This window comes from Xenopus tropicalis, chromosome 3 (genome assembly GCF_000004195.4).
Source record: "Xenopus tropicalis strain Nigerian chromosome 3, UCB_Xtro_10.0, whole genome shotgun sequence".
Taxonomy (NCBI): domain Eukaryota; kingdom Metazoa; phylum Chordata; class Amphibia; order Anura; family Pipidae; genus Xenopus; species Xenopus tropicalis.
Genome location: NC_030679.2, coordinates 3,716,289 through 3,740,692, shown reverse-complemented (window position 1 = coordinate 3,740,692; position 24,404 = coordinate 3,716,289). Strand labels below are relative to the sequence as shown.

General features: G+C 49.5%; 1 long non-coding RNA gene across 2 annotated transcripts in view; it reads right to left on the bottom strand.

Moving 5' to 3' along the window:
- The window catches only part of LOC105945878, a 47,746-nt gene that overhangs the window by 8,180 nt on the left and 15,162 nt on the right, over positions 1-24,404 (bottom strand). For both annotated transcript variants that reach the window (XR_004221898.1, XR_004221899.1), the window contains exons 3-4: positions 23,147-23,663; positions 3,302-3,356 (exon numbers count right to left, since the gene is read on the bottom strand). This is a non-coding gene — a long non-coding RNA (uncharacterized LOC105945878). The remainder of the gene's footprint in view (positions 1-3,301; positions 3,357-23,146; positions 23,664-24,404) is intronic.

Genomic DNA, 24,404 nt, shown 5'->3' with positions numbered 1-24,404 from the left:
GCACAGCCAATCAGCCACAAGTGAGATTGGGAGAAGAACTAGGCCTAGGGCTGAGCCTGCTGGATCCCTACTGACAGATGGAGCCTGGGAGGAGCACTAGGCCTAGGGCTGAGCCTGCTGGATCCCTACTGACAGATGGAGAGTGGGAGAAGCACTAGGCCTAGGACTGAGCCTGCTGGATCCCTACTGACAGATGGAGAGTGGGAGAAGCACTAGGCCTAGGACTGAGCCTGCTGGATCCCTACTGACAGATGGAGCCTGGGAGGAGAACTAGGCCAAGGGCTGAGCCTGCTGGATCCCTACTGACAGATGGAGACTGGGAGGAGCACTAGGCCTAGGGCTGAGCCTGCTGGATCCCTACTGACAGATGGAGCCTGGGAGGAGAACTAGGCCAAGGGCTGAGCCTGCTGGATCCCTACTGACAGATGGAGACTGGGAGGAGCACTAGGCCTAGGGCTGAGCCTGCTGGATCCCTACTGACAGATGGAGACTGGGAGGAGCACTAGGCCTAGGACTGAGCCTGCTGGATCCCTACTGACAGATGGAGAGTGGGAGGAGCACTAGGCCTAGGACTGAGCCTGCTGGATCCCTACTGACAGATGGAGCCTGGGAGGAGAACTAGGCCAAGGGCTGAGCCTGCTGGATCCCTACTGACAGATGGAGACTGGGAGGAGCACTAGGCCTAGGACTGAGCCTGCTGGATCCCTACTGACAGATGGAGACTGGGAGGAGCACTAGGCCTAGGGCTGAGCCTGTTGGATCCCTACTGACAGATGGAGACTGGGAGGAGCACTAGGCCTAGGGTTGAGCCTGCTGGATCCGTACTGACAGATGGAGACTGGGAGAAGAACTAGGCCTAGGGCTGAGCCTGCTGGATCCCTACTGACAGATGGAGACTGGGAGGAGCACTAGGCCTAGGGCTGAGCCTGTTGGATCCCTACTGACAGATGGAGACTGGGAGGAGCACTAGGCCTAGGGTTGAGCCTGCTGGATCCCTACTGACAGATGGAGACTGGGAGAAGAACTAGGCCTAGGACTGAGCCTGCTGGATCCCTACCGACAGATGGAGACTGGGAGAAGAACTAGGCCTAGGACTGAGCCTGCTGGATCCCTACTGACAGATGGAGACTGTGAGAAGAACTAGGCCTAGGACTGAGCCTGCTGGATCCCTACTAACAGATGGAGATTGGGAGAAGAACTAGGCCTAGGACTGAGCCTGCTGGATCCCTACTGACAGATGGAGACTGGGAGGAGCACTAGGCCTAGGGCTGAGCCTGCTGGATCCCTACTGACAGATGGAGACTGGGAGGAGCACTAGGCCTAGGGCTGAGCCTGCTGGATCCCTACTGACAGATGGAGACTGGGAGGAGCACTAGGCCTAGGGCTGAGCCTGCTGGATCCCTACTGACAGATGGAGACTGGGAGGAGCACTAGGCCTAATACACAAACAATGAGAATTTATTAACTGTTATTTAATAACGTGTGAAATCCCCGTAACAGTCATTCCCCGCGGGGCAGAGCTGGGATTAGGGCTAATTACTGGGGCACCTGGGGTTAATTTCCCCTTTCGCTGCGGGGGGGGGGGGGCATGTTGTGTATCCCCCACTATTAACCCTCAGCCCTACAGGGGGCCCCACACACCCAGAGCGGAGGGAGATCCAATGGGACTTTCTTACGTTTTGTTACTGACGTTAAAGTGTAGGCGGAGCTACACACCGACATCACTCAGTATCCCAGATTTAAAGGGGAGATAAACCCAAGAATAACATTTTGCCTAATGAAAGAAACATCAATTCTGTCCCTTTCCCTTCTCTGCACTGCTGGTTCTGACTCCTGATACAACTCCCCAATACCCATTCATTCCTCATTCTCACTGGGTTTATAGTTATGTGTAACTGTCACTGTGTCTGTCCCTTTCCCTTCCCTGCACTGCTGGTTCTGACTCCTGATACAACTCCCCAATATCCATTCATTCCTCATTCTCACTGGGTTTATAGTTATGTGTAACTGTCACTGTGTCTGTCCCTTTCCCTTCCCTGCACTGCTGGTTCTGACTCCTGATACAACTCCCCAATATCCATTCATTCCTCATTCTCACTGGGTTTTATAGTTATGTGTAACTGTCACTGTGTCTGTCCCTTTCCCTTCCCTGCACTGCTGGTTCTGACTCCTGATACAACTCCCCAATATCCATTCATCCCTCATTCTCACTGGGTTTATAGTTATGTGTAACTGTCACTGTGTCTGTCCCTTTCCCTTCCCTGCACTGCTGGTTCTGACTCCTGATACAACTCCCCAATATCCATTCATCCCTCATTCTCACTGGGTTTATAGTTATGTGTAACTGTCACTGTCCCTTTCCCTTCCCTGCACTGCTGGTTCTGACTCCTGATACAACTCCCCAATATCCATTCATTCCTCATTCTCACTGGGTTTATAGTTATGTGTAACTGTCACTGTGTCTGTCCCTTTCCCTTCCCTGCACTGCTGGTTCTGACTCCTGATACAACTCCCCAATATCCATTCATCCCTCATTCTCACTGGGTTTATAGTTATGTGTAACTGTCACTGTGTCTGTCCCTTTCCCTTCCCTGCACTGCTGGTTCTGACTCCTGATACAACTCCCCAATATCCATTCATCCCTCATTCTCACTGGGTTTATAGTTATGTGTAACTGTCACTGTGTCTGTCCCTTTCCCTTCCCTGCACTGCTGGTTCTGACTCCTGATACAACTCCCCAATATCCATTCATTCCTCATTCTCACTGGGTTTATAGTTATGTGTAACTGTCACTGTGTCTGTCCCTTTCCCTTCCCTGCACTGCTGGTTCTGACTCCTGATACAACTCCCCAATATCCATTCATCCCTCATTCTCACTGGGTTTATAGTTATGTGTAACTGTCACTGTGTCTGTCCCTTTCCCTTCCCTGCACTGCTGGTTCTGACTCCTGATACAACTCCCCAATATCCATTCATTCCTCATTCTCACTGGGTTTATAGTTATGTGTAACTGTCACTGTGTCTGTCCCTTTCCCTTCCCTGCACTGCTGGTTCTGACTCCTGATACAACTCCCCAATATCCATTCATCCCTCATTCTCACTGGGTTTATAGTTATGTGTAACTGTCACTGTGTCTGTCCCTTTCCCTTCCCTGCACTGCTGGTTCTGACTCCTGATACAACTCCCCAATATCCATTCATTCCTCATTCTCCCAGCATTCAGTGTGGCCCCTAGGGGAAGAACATAAGTCACAATGACGTGTGCCCCCGGGTGCTTATTAAGTTATATGCAAGTCACTTACTTCTATCCCCGCGGCTGTAGGATCTGAAGGGTTAATCTCAAGGCTGGAGTAGTTCCTGTAGAAAGACATTGGCAGAGGTTACTCAGTGCCGGTACTTATCCCAGGTTCAGTCCTAGGTTTGTCTGTAACTCACTGTAATAACTTCACTTCCTGTCTGGCTACTTGCAGCAGTGCTGCCTTGCTTTATGGCAGGGATTCCAGATATATACTGAGCAAAAGAGACAACCCATATGCAATAATAAACCAACCCAACGGAACCCCTGTGGGATGGAACCCCAACTGTGAGCCTGATCCCCAACATCACTGCCCAACCTCACTAATGCCCCTGTGACTGAATGGGAGCAACTCCCAGCAACATCTAGTGGGGACCTTCCCAGAAGGGCAGGGGCAGTTATAGCAGCAAAGGGAGGGGCAACCCAACTGACCCCCTGTGGGATGGAACCCCGACTGTGAGCCTGATCCCCAACATCACTGCCCAACCTCACTAATGCTCTTATGGCTGAATGGGAGCAACTCCCAGCAACATCTAGTGGGGACCTTCCCAGAAGGGCAGGGGCAGTTATAGCAGCAAAGGGAGGGGCAACCCAACTGACCCCCTGTGGGATGGAACCCCGACTGTGAGCCTGATCCCCAACATCACTGCCCAACCTCACTAATGCTCTTATGGCTGAATGGGAGCAACTCCCAGCAACATCTAGTGGGGACCTTCCCAGAAGGGCAGGGGCAGTTATAGCAGCAAAGGGAGGGGCAACCCAACTGACCCCCTGTGGGATGGAACCCCGACTGTGAGCCTGATCCCCAACATCACTGCCCAACCTCACTAATGCCCCTGTGACTGAATGGGAGCAACTCCCAGCAACATCTAGTGGGGACCTTCCCAGAAGGGCAGGGGCAGTTATAGCAGCAAAGGGAGGGGCAACTGCATATTAAACCCCCTGGGTTGGGCATGAGAGGCTGGGGGAATAATTGCCCCCCAAACTTTTGCCCATAAATGCTTACAAACGTAATTAAGGTGCTAGTTCCCCTTTAAATCTTAAAAAAAAAAACGCAATCTCCCGAAATGAATTCATGGGGGCGAAAATATTTTTTGAATCTTTATTTCGAGAATAAGAAGGTTCCCGTAATTATTAACCCTGGCGCTGCTGGAGGATCACACGGTAGGACGGGGGGGGGGGCTTTGGCTGCAAGCGGTGCGTTTGGGAGAGGGAACGGTTAATGGCACCGGCCCAAGGTCGTCGGGACAAAACGTTGGCGTTGGTTTTCGGCCAAACTCTCTCCCTTCGCTGCGCTTTTTCTTTTTTAACCCCCCCCCGAGTCCGGACGCCGGTGCCCCCCCCAAACTAAATGGAACAGGAAGGTTCTGTTTGCTCTCTGGCCGTGCCCCCCCCTCTCTCCTGAGCGGATGGGTTTATCCACGGTGAGAAAAAAACAGGGAGGGGAGAATTTCAGACGACAAAATGGCGGCAGGGAAGCGGTGGACATTTTGTGGCTGAGTCTCCCAGAGACTTGTCACTGACTCGCCGATAGCGAGGATCCGCACCACGTCCGTGCCAAGCGTGCCCCTCGCCCCACAGGGAAGTGAAACTGCAGCGCCACCCACACTCATTAACTCCTTCATTTCATAACCGGCAATGTGCCTTGCTTTGCACTGCTGGGCAGGAACGGGTTAAACTCCCCAAGGTGGCGGCTGGTTTGGCACAGACTCATTATTTCCCTAATGTTGCGCCGACCCAACATACGGCAACTTCCGGCACCTCAAGCCCCACATTAACTCAGGGGTGCAAGTTATTCAGTATCGTCCAATTATTTTACTGTCTCCACCTTGTCCTACTGTCCCCATCTTGCCCTACTGTCTCCACCTTGTCCTACTGTCCCCATCTTGTCCTACTGTCTCCATCTTGCCCTACTGTCTCCATCTTGCCCTACTGTCCCCATCTTGCCCTACTGTCTCCATCTTGCCCTACTGTCCCCATCTTGCCCTACTGTCTCCATCTTGCCCTACTGTCCCCATCTTGCCCTACTGTCTCCATCTTGTCCTACTGCCCCCATCTTGTCCTACTGCCCCCATCTTGTCCTACTGTCTCCATCTTGCCCTACTGTCTCCATCTTGTCCTACTGTCTCCATCTTGCCCTACTGTCTCCATCTTGCCCTACTGTCCCCATCTTGCCCTACTGTCTCCATCTTGCCCTACTGTCTCCATCTTGCCCTACTGTCTCCATCTTGCCCTACTGTCTCCATCTTGTCCTACTGTCCCCATCTTGTCCTACTGTCCCCATCTTGTCCTACTGTCCCCATCTTGTCCTACTGTCTCCATCTTGCCCTACTGTCCCCATCTTGCCCTACTGTCTCCATCTTGCCCTACTGTCTCCATCTTGCCCTACTGTCCCCATCTTGCCCTACTGTCCCCATCTTGCCCTACTGTCTCCATCTTGCCCTACTGTCTCCATCTTGCCCTACTGTCTCCATCTTGCCCTACTGTCCCCATCTTGCCCTACTGTCTCCATCTTGCCCTACTGTCCCCATCTTGTCCTACTGTCCCTATCTTGCCCCTACTGTCTCCATCTTGCCCTACTGTCCCCATCTTGCCCTACTGTCTCCATCTTGCCCTACTGTCCCCATCTTGCCCTACTGTCTCCATCTTGTCCTACTGTTCCCATCTTGTCCTACTGCCCCCATATTGCTTTACAGTACCTGCTATCTCCCACCCTACAACTGCAGCTCCTTCTCTGCCTGTATTTGCCCCCCTCTGCCTGTATTTGCCCCTCTCAATGGCAGCTCTGTCCGTACAGCCCCGAGGGGCAGGGTAAACACGAGTGACTGGCACAGACCCACGTTACTGAGTTTTGGGGCTGAAATGGAACGTTCCCGGGGGGGGGGTAAAGAATCCCGGCACATTTGCAGCGCACCTGGGCTTTTTCCATTACACCCTCAGCCTGCGCGTCCCCTCCAGCCTTAACCCCTTCCCCGCCCGCTGCCCGGCCCCCCACACAATCCTCCCCTGTCTGTGTGCATTACAGGCAGCGCTCTCCTACCCCCAGACTGAGACTGGGTCAGAAGGGGCCAGTGGGGCAACAGCTAAAAGCCCCGGGGGCCCTATCCCTTGGTGGCCCCCCCCACACCCCAGTGCAACACTGCTCTGGCTCCCACCCATAGATGTATATGAAGATGCATAGTAGGCAAATACTCCAGGACTCTATTAAGGGTTAATATGACAAGATGTGATTTGGGGGTGGGGGGAAATCTGACAGATCAGTTTACAAGACGCCGCAGTGGGTGGGGGGCAAATATTTTATCGGATTTATCTCTGACGACTGCACGGGCTTCTTATCACAGGGGCCACAGGCACAAGCTCTTGTGGTTTAAGAATCGAGGCCTCGAAACAGGATGCCCCCCCCCCCGCACTGTGTGTCAAATGGGACCAATCAGGGGCTGCTGGGTACAGGGAAGCCCCAACATCAACATATTCCAACCCAATGTTACAGTAAAACTCCTTGGAACAAACTGTTTCTGTGATATATTTATAAACTACAACTCCCAGCAACCCCTGCAACAGTAATTACGTTAGGGTCAAAAATGGCATCAGACATCTAGGACCAATCAGAGAATCTGATATCTACAAATCCCACCAAAGGACATGGCATCTAGGGCCCACCAAAGGACATGGCGTCTAGGGCCCACCAAAGGACATGGCGTCTAGGGCCCACCAAAGGACATGGCGTCTAGAACCCACCAAAGGACATGGCGTCTAGGGCCCACCAAAGGACATGGCGTCTAGGGCCCACCAAAGGACATGGCGTCTAGGGCCCACCAAAGGACATGGCGTCTAGGGCCCACCAAAGGACATGGCGTCTAGGGCCCACCAAAGGACATGGCGTCTAGGGCCCACCAAAGGACATGGCGTCTAGGGCCCACCAAAGGACATGGCGTCTAGGGCCCACCAAAGGACATGGCGTCTAGGGCCCACCAAAGGACATGGCGTCTAGGGCCCACCAAAGGACATGGCGTCTAGGGCCCACCAAAGGACATGGCGTCTAGGGCCCACCAAAGGACATGACAGCTACAGCCCAGCAGAGAACCTGAAATCTAGGTCTCAGCAAACCTGACATCGAGGGCCCCATACCAAGAATATGACATCTATGACCCACCACAGAACCTGACATCTAGGGCCCCCAAAGGACATGACATCTAGGGCCCCCAAAGGACATGACAGCTACAGCCCAGTAGAGAAACTGAAATCTAGGTCACACCAAAGGACATGATGTATAGGGCCCACCAAGGGACACCTACAACCCACCAGAAAACTTGACATCAAGGCCCCACCAAAGAACCTGACATCTACAACCCACCAGAGGACCTGACATCTAGGGCCCACCAAAGAACCTGACATCTACAACCCACCAGGGAACCTGACACCTAGGACCCATAAAAGAACCTGACATCTACGCCCTCTAAAGGACATGACATCTAGGACTCATCAAAATACCTGACATTTGCAGCCCAAAAGAGAACCCAACATCAGAGGCCCAACAAAGAACCTGACCTCTAGGACCCAATGGAGATCCTGACAGAGACAGTAATTGTCCTGGCCTGGGGGGACGCTAGGGCCTTGGCCAACCAGAAGATCCGCTGGTCATTGTATCTCTATGTGTTTATTTCTGAGGTCGCTGGGAGGGAATTTGTTCCCTTGGGGGGGGTAGAAGCCAAGACGACCATGGCCGCCTACTGTAGTGCTAGATAACACATGTCCGGCCTGTGTGGAACTAAACAAATACAGCTTAGGGGCGGAGCCTACAGCAGCTGGGGGGGGTTATCTGGTAATCAGTAGGAACGTGACAGCGAGATATTAGTGTTGGCTCAAGGAACAACATGTTTATTCTGTATCTTACGGCAAAGCGCAGACTGTGCAGATTCTTTTTGTCCTTAGAAAACCTTCACATTGGCCCCTGGGGGGGCAGGAAGGCAACTAGCGGCTGCGCAGTGATTGGCTGTCTATACATAGCTCGGCGTGTTCCAGCCTGAACGCTTTGTTCTCAAACAGGCTGTTCCTGCACGAGAATCACTATCAGATAAGAGCCGTATCCTGATTGGGCAACTCCCCGGAGGGGCCCCACACATTACGGGGGCCCATTAAAGAGCCGCTGAGATTAAACCTTCATTGGCCCTATCAGAAAGCGGCTGTTATCGGGCGGCAACTGTGTATAGTAAGGCAAGACTGTATCTGTAATTGCTTTAGATCAGGGCGTATATGAGTGCCGGTACCCAAAGGGTTAAAGCTGTTCAGCCCCGGGCTGTTCTGGTTCTATTCTCGTCCGGTGTTTGTATGGAAAACATGTTCTGTGTCGCAATGGAGAGATAAGCAAACAAGCAGCGAGGAGCCGGCGATCAGCGAGTTCTGCCCCAACGGCCGGGGTTATTTAAGGACGGCATCTGCTCCCTGTATTGGCCCCGGGGCCCCCAGCCAATCCGGCCGCTGCCCCTCTGCAAACATCTGTTTCAAGGTGCAATGAGTGTCCCTTACCGACGGATATTTCTGCCGGGCAAATGCTCTGCGACCAGGATGCAACGTCTTTCCCTCTGTAAATCATTTAACTCACACGGGGTATTGTAAGGTCATACTTCCCCTTTAGATTTATATGCACAGGGCGGGGCCTGCGGGAATCACAGCCATAAAGCAGGGCAGGACTGCTGCTTACAATGGGGGGATCAGATAGGATCTGTGCCACTGTGACAGAATGCTCTGTTATACAGATAGCTAGAATCTCAGCCATAAAGCAGGGCAGGACTGCTGCTTACAATGGGGGGATCAGATAGGATCTGTGCCACTGTGACAGAATGCTCTGTTATACAGATAGCTAGAATCTCAGCCATAAAGCAGGGCAGGACTGCTGCTTACAATGGGGGGATCAGATAGGATCTGTGCCACTGTGACAGAATGCTCTGTTATACAGATAGCTAGAATCTCAGCCATAAAGCAGGGCAGGACTGCTGCTTACAATGGGGGGATCAGATAGGATCTGTGCCACTGTGACAGAATGCTCTGTTATACAGATAGCTAGAATCTCAGCCATAAAGCAGGGCAGGACTGCTGCTTACAATGGGGGGGATCAGATAGGATCTGTGCCACTGTGACAGAATGCTCTGTTATACAGATAGCTAGAATCTCAGCCATAAAGCAGGGCAGGACTGCTGCTTACAATGGGGGGGATCAGATAGGATCTGTGCCACTGTGACAGAATGCTCTGTTATACAGATAGCTAGAATCTCAGCCATAAAGCAGGGCAGGACTGCTGCTTACAATGGGGGGGGGATCAGATAGGATCTGTGCCACTGTGACAGAATGCTCTGTTATACAGATAGCTAGAATCTCAGCCATAAAGCAGGGCAGGACTGCTGCTTACAATGGGGGGATCAGATAGGATCTGTGCCACTGTGACAGAATGCTCTGTTATACAGATAGCTAGAATCTCAGCCATAAAGCAGGGCAGGACTGCTGCTTACAATGGGGGGGGGATCAGATAGGATCTGTGCCACTGTGACAGAATGCTCTGTTATACAGATAGCTAGAATCTCAGCCATAAAGCAGGGCAGGACTGCTGCTTACAATGGGGGGGATCAGATAGGATCTGTGCCACTGTGACAGAATGCTCTGTTATACAGATAGCTAGAATCTCAGCCATAAAGCAGGGCAGGACTGCTGCTTACAATGGGGGGGATCAGATAGGATCTGTGCCACTGTGACAGAATGCTCTGTTATACAGATAGCTAGAATCTCAGCCATAAAGCAGGGCAGGACTGCTGCTTACAATGGGGGGATCAGATAGGATCTGTGCCACTGTGACAGAATGCTCTGTTATACAGATAGCTAGAATCTCAGCCATAAAGCAGGGCAGGACTGCTGCTTACAATGGGGGGATCAGATAGGATCTGTGCCACTGTGACAGAATGCTCTGTTATACAGATAGCTAGAATCTCAGCCATAAAGCAGGGCAGGACTGCTGCTTACAATGGGGGATCAGATAGGATCTGTGCCACTGTGACAGAATGCTCTGTTATACAGATAGCTAGAATCTCAGCCATAAAGCAGGGCAGGACTGCTGCTTACAATGGGGGGATCAGATAGGATCTGTGCCACTGTGACAGAATGCTCTGTTATACAGATAGCTAGAATCTCAGCCATAAAGCAGGGCAGGACTGCTGCTGTAGAAGAGTTCCAGTTCAGGCACATAGTTGGACTCAGCCTGCGGATATATCTAGATAAGATCAGTATAACCAATACAGCTGCTGTTAGACACGTTGCTATTGGTTGGGGGCAGGTTGGCGCTGATGCCTTTCACGCTGAGATGAGATTGGTCGGACTTGGCCTTTCTTCGTTATCCATTCCATATAATGAAGCCCCGCCCCGGGGATCACAGACGGCCTTTGTGCTAATTATTAAAGGCTCAAATATTTGCTCAGCCGGCGTTTTATCTTGAAGTGACCTCAAGTGGCCTTCCGTGTCCTGGGCCGGTACTGGGGGGGGGGGGGCGAGTACAGAGAGTCTTTGTGCGGCCGGGGGCGGGGACTCATTGTCTCACCCTGGGGGCCCATTCTCACGTCTTAAAGGGGATGTTCACCTTTTAGAGAGTGATATTCTGAGAAAATTTGCAATTGGTCTTCATTTTTTATTGTTTGTAGTATTTTAGTTATTTCACTGTTTGTTCAGCAGCTCTTCGGTTGGGAGTTTCAGCAGCAATTTGGTTGCTAGGGTCCGAGTTACCTTAGCAACCAGGGAGTGGTGTGAATGAGAGACGGGTATATGAATAGGGGAGGGGCTGAATAGAAAGATAAGGAATAAAAAGTAACAATAACAATAAAACTGGAGCCTCACAGAGCAATAGGGTTTTGGTTGCTAGGGTCCAAGTTACCTTAGCAACCAGGGAGTGGGTTGGATGAGAGACGGGTATATGAATAGGGGAGGGGCTGAATAGAAAGATAAGGAATAAAAAGTAACAATAAAACTGGAGCCTCACAGAGCAATAGGGATTGGCTGCCGGGGTCAGTGACCCCCATTTGAAAGCTGCAGGGAGTCAGTCCCATAGAATACACCCAAAATTTGAATTAGAATTTCTTTTTTTAAGATCACATGACCCCCAAAGGGAACAGATCCCACCCCAAATGGGAACATTCTTGGGGGTCATGTGATCTTAGAAACAAATTCTGATTGAAATTTTGGGTGTATTCTATGGGGTTCAGCGGTCCCCCGGGTTGATTTGATGAAGCTTTTTAGGTCGGGGGTCTGTTTATGTTCCCCTTGGGGGTCATGTGATCTTAGAAATATATTTTTGAAATTTTGGGTCAAACTGAAGACAGTTTTTTTCCCATTTCTTGGCCATTTGGGGGTGGGATCTGTTCCCCTTTGGGTCATGTGATCTTAAAAAAAGAAATTCTGATTCAAATTATGGGTGTATTTTAAGATTACATGACCCCCAAGGGGAACCGTACGGGATTTAGGGAGGGGTCTGTTTATGTTTCCCTTGAGTGTCATGTGATCTTAGAAAGAAATTTTGACATTTTGGGTGTATTCTATGGGGCTCAGCAGCACCCCGGGTTCAGTTGGATTTCGATGTAGGTTTTGGTCAAGCTAACCCATTTCTTGGCCATTTGGGGGTGGAGTCTGTTCCCCTTGGGGGTCATGTGATCTTAGAATACACCCAACATTTCATTCAGAATTTCATTCTAAGGTCACATGACCCCCAAGAGGAACAGATCCCACCCCCAAATGGCCCAGAAATGGGAAAATATTGTCTTCAGTTTGACCCAAAATGTCTTTCTAAGATCACATGACACTCAAGGGAAACATAAACAGACCCCTCCCTAAATGGTGAAAAAATGGGAAAAATCCTGTAGGGTCTTTAACCAAAGACAGTCCATTCCTTGGCCATTTAGGGTGGGATCTGCTTCCCTTGGGGGTCTCAGGATCTTAGAAATTCCAACTGGAAATTTGGGTGTTTTCAAAGATCACATGACCCCCAAGGGGAACAGACCCCACCCCCCAAATGGCCAAGAAATGGGAAAATTCCCAGAATGTCTTCGGGTTTGACGAAAACCTACATCGAAATCCAAACAAACCTGGGGTACTGCCGAGCCCCATAGAATACACCCCTAAAATGTCTTTCTCAGATCACATGACACTCAAGGGAAACATAAACAAACCCCTCCCTAAATGGTTGAAAAAAAAGGGAAAACTGTTCAGTCTTGGTTCAACAAAAACCTTCATTAAATTTCATTATCAAGTTCAAGTTTCTGCTCGGAGACACTTGAAGCCTTTTCCATTGACCTTGAATAACCTGTTTGATCAAACAGCCGTAGCTCCGCCCAGTCTCTCACAAAGCATCATGGGAAATACAGACCAAAAGAACAGATTCATCTCTTCATACGATATAAACCAGCCAGGCAGTTATTGTCATGGGGCCACTGTTCCAAGTACCAAGTACAAGTCATGTGACTATGCCCCCCCCCCCCCCAGATATTGTACCCCTGAGGGGGGGGCAGTCCCCAGACCGGCCAGGGTCATTGCGTCTGGTTAATCAGAAACAGAGGGGAGGGGAGCAAAACACGTCGGCTGTCCCTGTATCAACCCTGGGAGCCCTGGGGAAGGGATCTGCTTCCAATAAAACTACAACTCCCATAATTCTTAGCCAGCCTGGGCGTAAGCAGTTGGCAGATATGTATTGAGTGGGAACAGTGTGGGTCTGTAGGGGCTATCTGTATAACAGAGCATTCTGTCACAGTGGCACAGATCCTATCTGATCCCCCATTGTAAGCAGCAGTCCTGCCCTGCTTTATGGCTGAGATTCTAGCTATCTGTATAACAGAGCATTCTGTCACAGTGGCACAGATCCTATCTGATCCCCCCCCCATTGTAAGCAGCAGTCCTGCCCTGCTTTATGGCTGAGATTCTAGCTATCTGTATAACAGAGCATTCTGTCACAGTGGCACAGATCCTATCTGATCCCCCCCCCATTGTAAGCAGCAGTCCTGCCCTGCTTTATGGCTGAGATTCTAGCTATCTGTATAACAGAGCATTCTGTCACAGTGGCACAGATCCTATCTGATCCCCCCATTGTAAGCAGCAGTCCTGCCCTGCTTTATGGCTGAGATTCTAGCTATCTGTATAACAGAGCATTCTGTCACAGTGGCACAGATCCTATCTGATCCCCCCATTGTAAGCAGCAGTCCTGCCCTGCTTTATGGCTGAGATTCTAGCTATCTGTATAACAGAGCATTCTGTCACAGTGGCACAGATCCTATCTGATCCCCCCATTGTAAGCAGCAGTCCTGCCCTGCTTTATGGCTGAGATTCTAGCTATCTGTATAACAGAGCATTCTGTCACAGTGGCACAGATCCTATCTGATCCCCCCCATTGTAAGCAGCAGTCCTGCCCTGCTTTATGGCTGAGATTCTAGCTATCTGTATAACAGAGCATTCTGTCACAGTGGCACAGATCCTATCTGATCCCCCCCCCATTGTAAGCAGCAGTCCTGCCCTGCTTTATGGCTGAGATTCTAGCTATCTGTATAACAGAGCATTCTGTCACAGTGGCACAGATCCTATCTGATCCCCCCATTGTAAGCAGCAGTCCTGCCCTGCTTTATGGCTGAGATTCTAGCTATCTGTATAACAGAGCATTCTGTCACAGTGGCACAGATCCTATCTGATCCCCCCATTGTAAGCAGCAGTCCTGCCCTGCTTTATGGCTGAGATTCTAGCTATCTGTATAACAGAGCATTCTGTCACAGTGGCACAGATCCTATCTGATCCCCCCATTGTAAGCAGCAGTCCTGCCCTGCTTTATGGCTGAGATTCTAGCTATCTGTATAACAGAGCATTCTGTCACAGTGGCACAGATCCTATCTGATCCCCCCCCATTGTAAGCAGCAGTCCTGCCCTGCTTTATGGCTGAGATTCTAGCTATCTGTATAACAGAGCATTCTGTCACAGTGGCACAGATCCTATCTGATCCCCCCATTGTAAGCAGCAGTCCTGCCCTGCTTTATGGCTGAGATTCTAGCTATCTGTATAACAGAGCATTCTGTCACAGTGGCACAGATCCTATCTGATCCCCCCATTGTAAGCAGCAGTCCTGCCCTGCTTTATGGCTGAGATTCTAGCTATCTGTATAACAGAGCATTCTGTCACAGTGGCACAGATCCTATCTGATCCCCCCCCATTGTAAGCAGCAGTCCTGCCCTGCTTTATGGCTGAGATTCTAGCTATCTGTATAACAGAGCATTCTGTCACAGTGGCACAGATCCTATCTGATCCCCCCATTGTAAGCAGCAGTCCTGCCCTGCTTTATGGCTGAGATTCTAGCTATCTGTATAACAGAGCATTCTGTCACAGTGGCACAGATCCTATCTGATCCCCCCATTGTAAGCAGCAGTCCTGCCCCTGCTTTATGGCTGAGATTCTAGCTATCTGTATAACAGAGCATTCTGTCACAGTGGCACAGATCCTATCTGATCCCCCCATTGTAAGCAGCAGTCCTGCCCTGCTTTATGGCTGAGATTCTAGCTATCTGTATAACAGAGCATTCTGTCACAGTGGCACAGATCCTATCTGATCCCCCCATTGTAAGCAGCAGTCCTGCCCTGCTTTATGGCTGAGATTCTAGCTATCTGTATAACAGAGCAGTACAGAAGGGGAGGCATCAGGGGATGGGACACAAGTTGCGGTTTGGGCAGGAAGCACACACAGTATGACCGCAGTCTGAGATGCCCCAGATATGACGAGGCAGAACCTTAAAGAGCCCAATTGGTCTTCATGTCTTAATATTTGCAGATGTAAAGTTATTTAGGTTTTTGTTCAGCAGCAAACTGGTTGCTAGGGTCCAATTTAACCTAGCAACCAGGCAATGGTTTGAAAGAGAGACAGGAATATGAATAGGGGAGGGGCTGAATAGAAAGATAAGGAATAAAAAGTAACAATAACAATAAAACTGGAGCCTCACAGAGCAATAGGGTTTGGCTGCCGGGGTCAGTGACCCCCATTTGAAAGCTGCAAAGAGTCAGAAGAAGGAGGGAAATAATTCAAAAGCGATAAGAAATAAGCAATAAAGACCAATTGAAAAGTTGCTGAGAATAGGCAATGGTATAACATACTAAAAGTTAGGGTTAACCTTAAGGTGATCCGCCCCTTTAAGAAATATAAAGGGGCTTTTAATGGTGGTTGGGAACCAAGAAACCAAGGGCAGGCAAATCAACACCTATAGCCACTCACTGTAAGAGGGCAGAGCCCCCAATCCTGGGTATCGGGGTGTTCCTCCCACGCACTGTACCTTCACTTAAACTACTAATCATTATTTATTTCTTTATTTACTTATTTTTTGGAATTTACATTTTAAACATTAATTCATTTAGTTCCCTGATATCAGTTACTGGCACTTCCCATCATCATCATCATCAGCCCTCCCTACTGAGCCTGCACCCCAACCAGCGCCTCAACGGTCTGTGCCACTTTCAAATAGAGCAGAACCCCAATTTTATTATGTGCATATATGATATGGGGGTTACACTGTGACAGTGGGGGGGGGGGGCTGGGGGAAAGATGGGGGGTATATCTGTGCCTATATATTATACAGTTACATTATGTGCATATATGATATGGGGGTTACACTGTGACTGGGGGGGGGGGCTGGGGGGGAAGATGGGGGGTATATCTGTGCCTATATATTATACAGTTACATTATGTGCATATATGATATGGGGGTTACACTGTGACAGTGGGGGGCTGGGGGAAAGATGGGGGGTATATCTGTGCCTATATATTATACAGTTACATTATGTGCATATATGATATGGGGGTTACACTGTGACAGTGGGGGGCTGGGGGAAAGATGGGGGGTATATCTGTGCCTATATATTATACAGTTACATTATGTGCATATATGATATGGGGGTTACACTGTGACAGTGGGGGGGGGGGAAAGATGGGGGTATAATCTGTGCCTATATATTATACAGTTACATTATGTGCATATATGATATGGGGGTTACACTGTGACAGTGGGGGGGCTGGGGGAAAGATGGGGGGTATATCTGTGCCTATATATTATACAGTTACATTATGTGCATATATGATATGGGGGTTACACTGTGACAGTGGGGGGGGGCTGGGGGAAAGATGGGGGGTATATCTGTGCCTATATATTATACAGTTACATTATGTGCATATATGATATGGGGGTTACACTGTGACAGTGGGGGGGGGGGCTGGGGGAAAGATGGGGGGTATATCTGTGCTATATATTATAAGCCAGTTACATTATGTGCATATAATGATATGGGGGTTACACTGTGACAGTGGGGGGGGGGGGGGGAGGGGAAAGATGGGGGTATATCTGTGCCTATATATTATAACAGTTACATTATGTGCATATATGATATGGGGGTTACACTGTGACAGTGGGGGGGGGCTGGGGGAAGATGGGGGGTATATCTGTGCCTATATATTATACAGTTGCATTATGTGCATATATGATATGGGGGTTACACTGTGACAGTGGGGGGGCTGGGGGAAAGATGGGGGGTATATCTGTGCCTATATATTATACAGTTACATTATGTGCATATATGATATGGGGGTTACACTGTGACAGTGGGGGGGGGGGGGAGGGAAAGATGGGGGGTATATCGTGCCTATATATTAATACATGTTACATTATGTGCATATATGATATGGGGTTACACTGTGACAGTGGGGGGGGGCTGGGGGAAAGATGGGGGGGTATATCAGTGCCTATATATTATACAGTTACATTATGTGCATAATGATATGGGGGGTTACACTGTGACAGTGGGGGGGGGGGGAGGGGAAGATGGGGGGTATATCTGTGCCTATATATTATACAGTTACATTATGTGCATATATGATATGGGGGGTACACTGTGACAGTGGGGGGGGGGGGAAAGATGGGGGGTATATCTTGCCTATTATATTAAAGTTGCATTCATGGTGCATAATATGATATGGGGGTTACACTGTGACCTGTGGGGGGGGGGGGGGGGGGGGGGGGGGGGGGGGGGGGGGGGGGGGGGGAGGGGGGGGGGTATATCTGTGCCTATATATTATACAGTTACATTATGTGCATATATGATATGGGGGTTACACTGTGACAGTGGGGGGGGGGGAAGATGGGGGGTATATCTGTGCCTATATATTATACAGTTACATTATGTCATATATGTATGGGGGTTACACTGTGACAGTGGGGGGGGGCTGGGGAAAGATGGGGGGGTATATCAGTGCCTATATATTATACGTTACAATTATGTGCATATATGAATATGGGGTTACACTGTGACAGTGGGGGGGGGGGCTGGGGGAAAAGATGGGGGGTAATCTGTGCCTATATATTATACAGTTACATTATGTGCATATATGATATGGGGTACACTGTGACGTGCTGGGGGGTATGATATAGCCCTATATATATAACAGTTACATTATGTGCATATATGATATGGGGGTTACACGTGACAGTGGGGGGCGCTGGGAAATGGGGGGTATATCTGTGCCTATATATTATACAGTTGCATTATGTGCATATATGATATGGGGGACACACGTGACAGTGGGGGGGGGAGGGGGGAAGATTGGGGGGTTATCTGTGCCTATATTATACAGTTACATTATGTGATATATGATATGGGGTTACACTGTGCACAGTGGGGGGGGGGGGGGGAAAGATGGGGGGGTATATCTGTGCTAATATATTATACAGTACATTATGTGCATATATTATATGGGGTTTACCTGTGACGCTGGGGGGTATATCTGTGCCTTATATTATACAGTGCATTATGTGCATATATTGGGGTTACACTGTGACAGTGGGGGGGGGCTGGGGGAAGATGGGGGGTATATCTGTGCCTATATATTATACAGTTACATTATGTGGCATATATGATATGGGGATACACTGTGACAGTGGGGGGGGGGCTGGGGGAAAGATGGGGGTATATCTGTGCCTATATATTATACAGTTACATTATGTCATATATGATATGGGGGTTACACTGTGACAGTGGGGGGGGGGGGGGGAAAGATGGGGGGTATATCTGTGCCTATATATCACCAGTTAACATTATGTGCATATATGATATGGGGGTTACACTGTGACAGTGGGGGGTTGGGGTAATATCTGTGCCTATATATTATACAGTTTGCATTATGTGCATATATGATATGGGGGTACAACTGTGAAGGGGGGGGCTTGGGGGAAAGATGGGGGTATCTGTTGCTATAATATATACAGTTACATTATGTGCATATATGATATGGGGGTTACACTGTGACACGCAGGGGGGTATATCTTGTGCCTATATATTATACAGTTCATTATGTGCATATCTGATAGGGGTTACACTGTGACAGTGGGGGGGGGGAGGCTGGGGGAGAATGCGGTATTCTTGCCTATATATGTACAGTTAATTATGTGCATATAATGATAGTGGGGGTTACACTGTGACAGTGGGGGGGGGGGCTGGGGGAAAGATGGGGGGTATATCTTTGCCTGCCTATATTAATACAGTTACATTATGTGACATATATATGGGGGTTACACTGTGACAGTGGGGGGGGGCTGGGGGAAAGGATGGGGGGTATATCTGTGCTATATCTTATACAGTTACATTATGTGCATATATGATATGGGGGTTACACTGTGACAGTGGGGGGGGGGCTGGGGGAAAGATGGGGGGTATAATCTTTTGCCTAATATATTATACAGTTACATATGTGCATATATATATGGGGTTACACTGTGACAGTGGGGGCGGGTGGGGCTGGGAAAGATGGGGGGTATATCTGTGCCTATATATTATACAGTTAACATTATGTGCATATAGATATGGGGATTACACTGTGACAGTGGGGCCTGGGGGAAAGATGGGGGGTATATCTTGTGCTTATATATTATACAGTTACATTATGTGCATATATGATATGGGGGTTACACTGTGACAGGGGGGGGGGGCTGGGGAAAGATGGGGGTATATCGGTGCTATATATTATACAGTTACATTATGTGCATATATGATATGGGGGTTACACTGTGACAGTGGGGGGGGGGGAAAGATGGGGGGTATATCTGTGCCTATATATTAACTAGTTACATTATGTGGCATCTATGATATGGGGGTTACACTGTGGACAGTGGGGGGGGTGGGGGGGGGGCTGGGGAGCAAGATGGGGGGTATATCGTGCCTATATATATATACAGTTACATTATGTGCATATATGATATGGGGGTTACACTGTTATACAGTGGGGGGGGGGTTCCGGGGGAAGATGGGGGGTATATCTGTGCCTATATATTATACAGTTACATTATGTGCATATATGATATGGGGGTGTTACACTGTGACAGTGGGGGGGGGCCGGGGGGAAGATGGGTATAATCTGTGCCTATATATATATATAACTCAGTTCATTATGTGCATATATGATTATGGGGTTACAACTGTGACAGTGGGGGTGGGGCTTGGGGGAAAGATAGGGGGGGGTATAGTTGGTGCCTGATATATTAAAACAGATTTACATTATGTCATATATGCTAGGGGGGTTACAAACGTGACAGTGGGGGGAGGGAGGGCTAGGGGAAAGGAGATGGGGGGCGGCTATTATCTGTGGCTAAATATTTATACAGGTTGCAATTATGTGCATTATTGATATGGGGGTTACACTGGTGACATGTGGGGGGAGGCTGGGGGAAAGAGGGGGAGTATATCTGTGCCACTATATATTATACAGTTACATTATGTGCCTATGATATGGGGTTTACACTGTACAGTGGGGGGGGGGGGGGGGGGGGGGGCTGGAAGGAGAAGGATGAGAGATTCCTCGACTACAATATATAACTGCCCAACCAGGTACACGCTCCTCTCCCTTTGCGGCTAGCTGCCCCACTAACTCCAATCACAATGGCACTTTGTGTAACTCTTCCAAGAATATAAGTGACATCTCATATGTCCATATGAAGTTCACATCGTAGGTGTGAATGCGTGTGGAGTTACTATTCGATAAGGATTTAAAACACGGTAAGCTTCATGCAACTCATTCAAGGCATGGTGTTACTTGTTAGAGAGTTGGCATGACATGGCTGTGTGGAAGAGTTCTGCCGCGGCGCAAGTCACCGGCCCTCCAGGGCTTCTATTGGCTGTTTGTACGGGTAATGGGGGACGGTTTCTAAGAAACTCTCGCAGGGAAACTCACGAATTCTACAGAAATGTGATCTCAGGTCTTTCCTAGAACCCATCCGCCGGCAGTCTTTAATCTCAGATGTGCCTATATATTATACAGTTACATTATGTACATATATGATATGGGGGTTACACTGTGAGACATCAGTTCTATGAAATAAAGGGTTAATCCCCACAGACAGTCACATGGTTAAAGAGCCATATAACCCATAATGCCACTCACTTACAGTAAATACCATCTGGTGCTGAGACGGTAACTTTAATGCTGTTGCTAGAAATCTCTGTATCCGGCCGGTTCCCCCCACACAATCTCAGGCCGGGGGTTTCCTGGGGGTCGGTTCCCTTTAAATGCCTCATTTCCAAGTTCCGTGCCCCCCACTCCCGCCTGCCTCCTGGCTTATTCCTCAGCCGCGTCTCTCGCTGAATTCATTCCTGTTCTTTTTCCACTCCGTGCGCAGCTGCCGCCTTTCCCCTCTCTGCTTCATATCTCTGGGGCTTCCTCATACCGACTGCCTGCCAAGCAGCTTCCCTGTCTGCACTTAAAGGGCCAGTAGCACCAATCCTATCTGATCCCCCCATTGTAAGCAGCAGTCCTGCCCTGCTTTATGGCTGAGATTCTAGCTATCTGTATAACAGAGCATTCTGTCACAGTGGCACAGATCCTATCTGATCCCCCCATTGTAAGCAGCAGTCCTGCCCTGCTTTATGGCTGAGATTCTAGCTATCTGTATAACAGAGCATTCTGTCACAGTGGCACAGATCCTATCTGATCCCCCCCCCATTGTAAGCAGCAGTCCTGCCCTGCTTTATGGCTGAGATTCTAGCTATCTGTAAACAGAGCATTCTGGCACAGATCCTATCTGATCCCCCCATTGTAAGCAGCAGTCTGCCCTGCTTTATGGCTTGAGATTCTAGCTATCTGTATAACAGAGCATTCTGTCACAGTGGCACAGATCCTATCTTGATCCCCCATGTAAGCAGCAGTCTGCCCTGCTTTATGGCTGAGATTCTAAGCTATCTGTATAACAGAGCATTCTGTCACCAGGTGGCCACAGATCCTATCTATCCCCCCATTGTTAAGCCAAGCACCCCCGGTCCTGCCCTGGCTTAGGGCTGAGATTCTAGCTATCTGATAACAGAGCATTCTGTACAGTGGCACAGATCCATATCTGACCCCCCATTGTAAGCCAGCAGTCCTGCCCTGCATTTATGGCTGAGATTCTAGCTATCTGGTATAACAGAGCATTCTGTACAGTGGCACAGATCCTATCTGATCCCCCCCCCCCCCCCCCCCCCCCCCCCCCCCCCCCCCCCCCCCCGGGGCAGAGCAAACACCTTTAACCCCCAATTGCTGAGTTGGCTACCAAAATGGATCAGACAGACACACAGAGCTAGAAATCTGTGGATAAACTCTCACATTTGCACAGTGAGCAACATGACAAAGTGCGAGGGAAATTAATGATGAACCCATAAAGTTCTCACAGTACTATATACAGTCACTCTGCTGAGTGTGCACTAACGGCCAACTCCCTACATATTATATAGTAATGCTGGGGGGGGGGGGGCATTAATAGTAACCTCAGGTACCAATGCCTAGTTATTTCGCTGAGTGTGTAGAACAAACTGCATTATGTATAGTAGTGATTCCTCTCAGGCTACACACACAGTCACTGTAACATAATACCCCCAGCTTATAGCCCCCGAAACTGCCCCACCTGTTATTACCCCCTAACTGGCCTTCAGGCTGGGCCCCCTTAGCCCATAACAAGGTTACAGATATATAGAAACATTGGGGTAACAGTCACCCCGCTATAGTTCCAGGGGTACCCAGGGCACAAATAAGCACTCACCCCAAAATCCCCCCCTAACTGGCCTTCAGGCTGGGCCCCCTTAGCCCATAACAAGGTTACAGATATATAGAAACATTGGGGTAACAGTCACCCCGCTATAGTTCCAGGGGTACCCAGGGCACAAATAAGCACTCACCCCCAAATCCCCCCCCTAACTGGCCTTCAGGCTGGGCCCCCTTAGCCCATAACAAGGTTACAGATATATAGAAACATTGGGGTAACAGTCACCCCGCTATAGTTCCAGGGGTACCCAGGGCACAAATAAGCACTCACCCCAAATCCCCCCCTAACTGGCCTTCAGGCTGGGCCCCCTTAGCCCATAACAAGGTTACAGATATATAGAAACATTGGGGTAACAGTCACCCTGCTATAGTTCCAGGGGTACCCAGGGCACAAGCACTCACCCCAAATCCCCCCCTAACTGGCCTTCAGGCTGGGCCCCTTAGCCCATAACAAGGTTACAGATATATAGAAACATTGGGGTAACAGTCACCCTGCTATAGTTCCAGGGGTACCCAGGGCACAAGCACTCACCCCAAATCCCCCCCTAACTGGCCTTCAGGCTGGGCCCCCTTAGCCCATAACAAGGTTACAGATATATAGAAACATTGGGGTAACAGTCACCCCGCTATAGTTCCAGGGGTACCCAGGGCACAAATAAGCACCCCAAATCCCCCCCTAACTGGCCTTCAGGCTGGGCCCCCTTAGCCCATAACAAGGTTACAGATATATAGAAACATTGGGGTAACGTACCTGTGCGGAGGAGACTGGGGTTTCGGGGTTCACTACAGGACCAGATGAGGAGAATGAAGTTCAGGACAGATCCTTAGCACAAATCCTCTCATGGCTCTGAAAGTGGAGGTACCATAATCTTCAAAGTTAAAACCCAGAAATCCTTACGGGTGGGGGTTGGGGGTGCATCACCACGCCCCTTAAAGGGATAGTTCCCAAATGCATATAAGGACAAGTCATTTCAATCTCAGAGGTTGGTGCCTTTGGAGCTGTTAATGGGCAGGTTCCAACGATCCGTAACCGCGGTGTTTACTGGGAATTCCCATTGTGATGTCAGTAGTGGGGGCGTGTGCAAACTCCACAGGCAGCCAATGAAAAGAAAAGACCACCAATCCCGCACATTGCCAAGTAATTGTGCCGAGGGTTCTGTGGTGCCAGGGGAATGCTGGGAAACGTCATATACATCCACATACGCCCTGTAATTGCACTCCTTCCGTCCGTGTAGCCGCGCAACAGGGGTCCCAGGAGCCACTCTGACCTGCACACAGAACAAACAGTCATTAGTGGGACATTTGTAACCGTTAGGGAGGTCAGTGCAATTCTGATTGTTCTAATGCTCTGATTGGCTACGGGTTGGCCTGGCCCTGGGAATGTTCTAATGCTCTGATTGGCTACAGGTGGGTCTGGCCCTGGGAATGTTCTAATGCTCTGATTGGCTACAGGTTGGTCTGGCTCTGGGAATGTTCTAATGCTCTGATTGGCTACAGGTTGGCCTGGCCATGGGAATGTTCTAATGCTCTGATTGGCTACAGGTTGGTCTGGCCCTGGGAATGTTCTAATGCTCTGATTGGCTACAGGTTGGCCTGGCCCTGGGAATGTTCTAATGCTCCGATTGGCTACAGGTTGGCCTGGCCATGGGAATGTTCTAATGCTCTGATTGGCTACAGGTGGTTGGCCCGGTTCTGGCCCTGGAATGTTCTAATGCTGATTGGCTACAGGTTGGCCTGGCCTGGGAATGTTCTAATGCTCTGATTGGCTACAGGTTGGTCTGGCCCTGGGAATGTTCCAATGCTCTGATTGGCTACAGGTTGGTCTGGCCCTGGGAATGTTCTAATGCTCTGATTGGCTACAGGTTGGTCTGGCCCTGGGAATGTTCTAATGCTCTGATTGGCTACAGGTTGGTCTGGCCATGGGAATGTTCTAATGCTCTGATTGGCTACAGGTTGGTCTGGCCCTGGGAATGTTCCAATGCTCTGATTGGCTACAGGTTGGTCTGGCC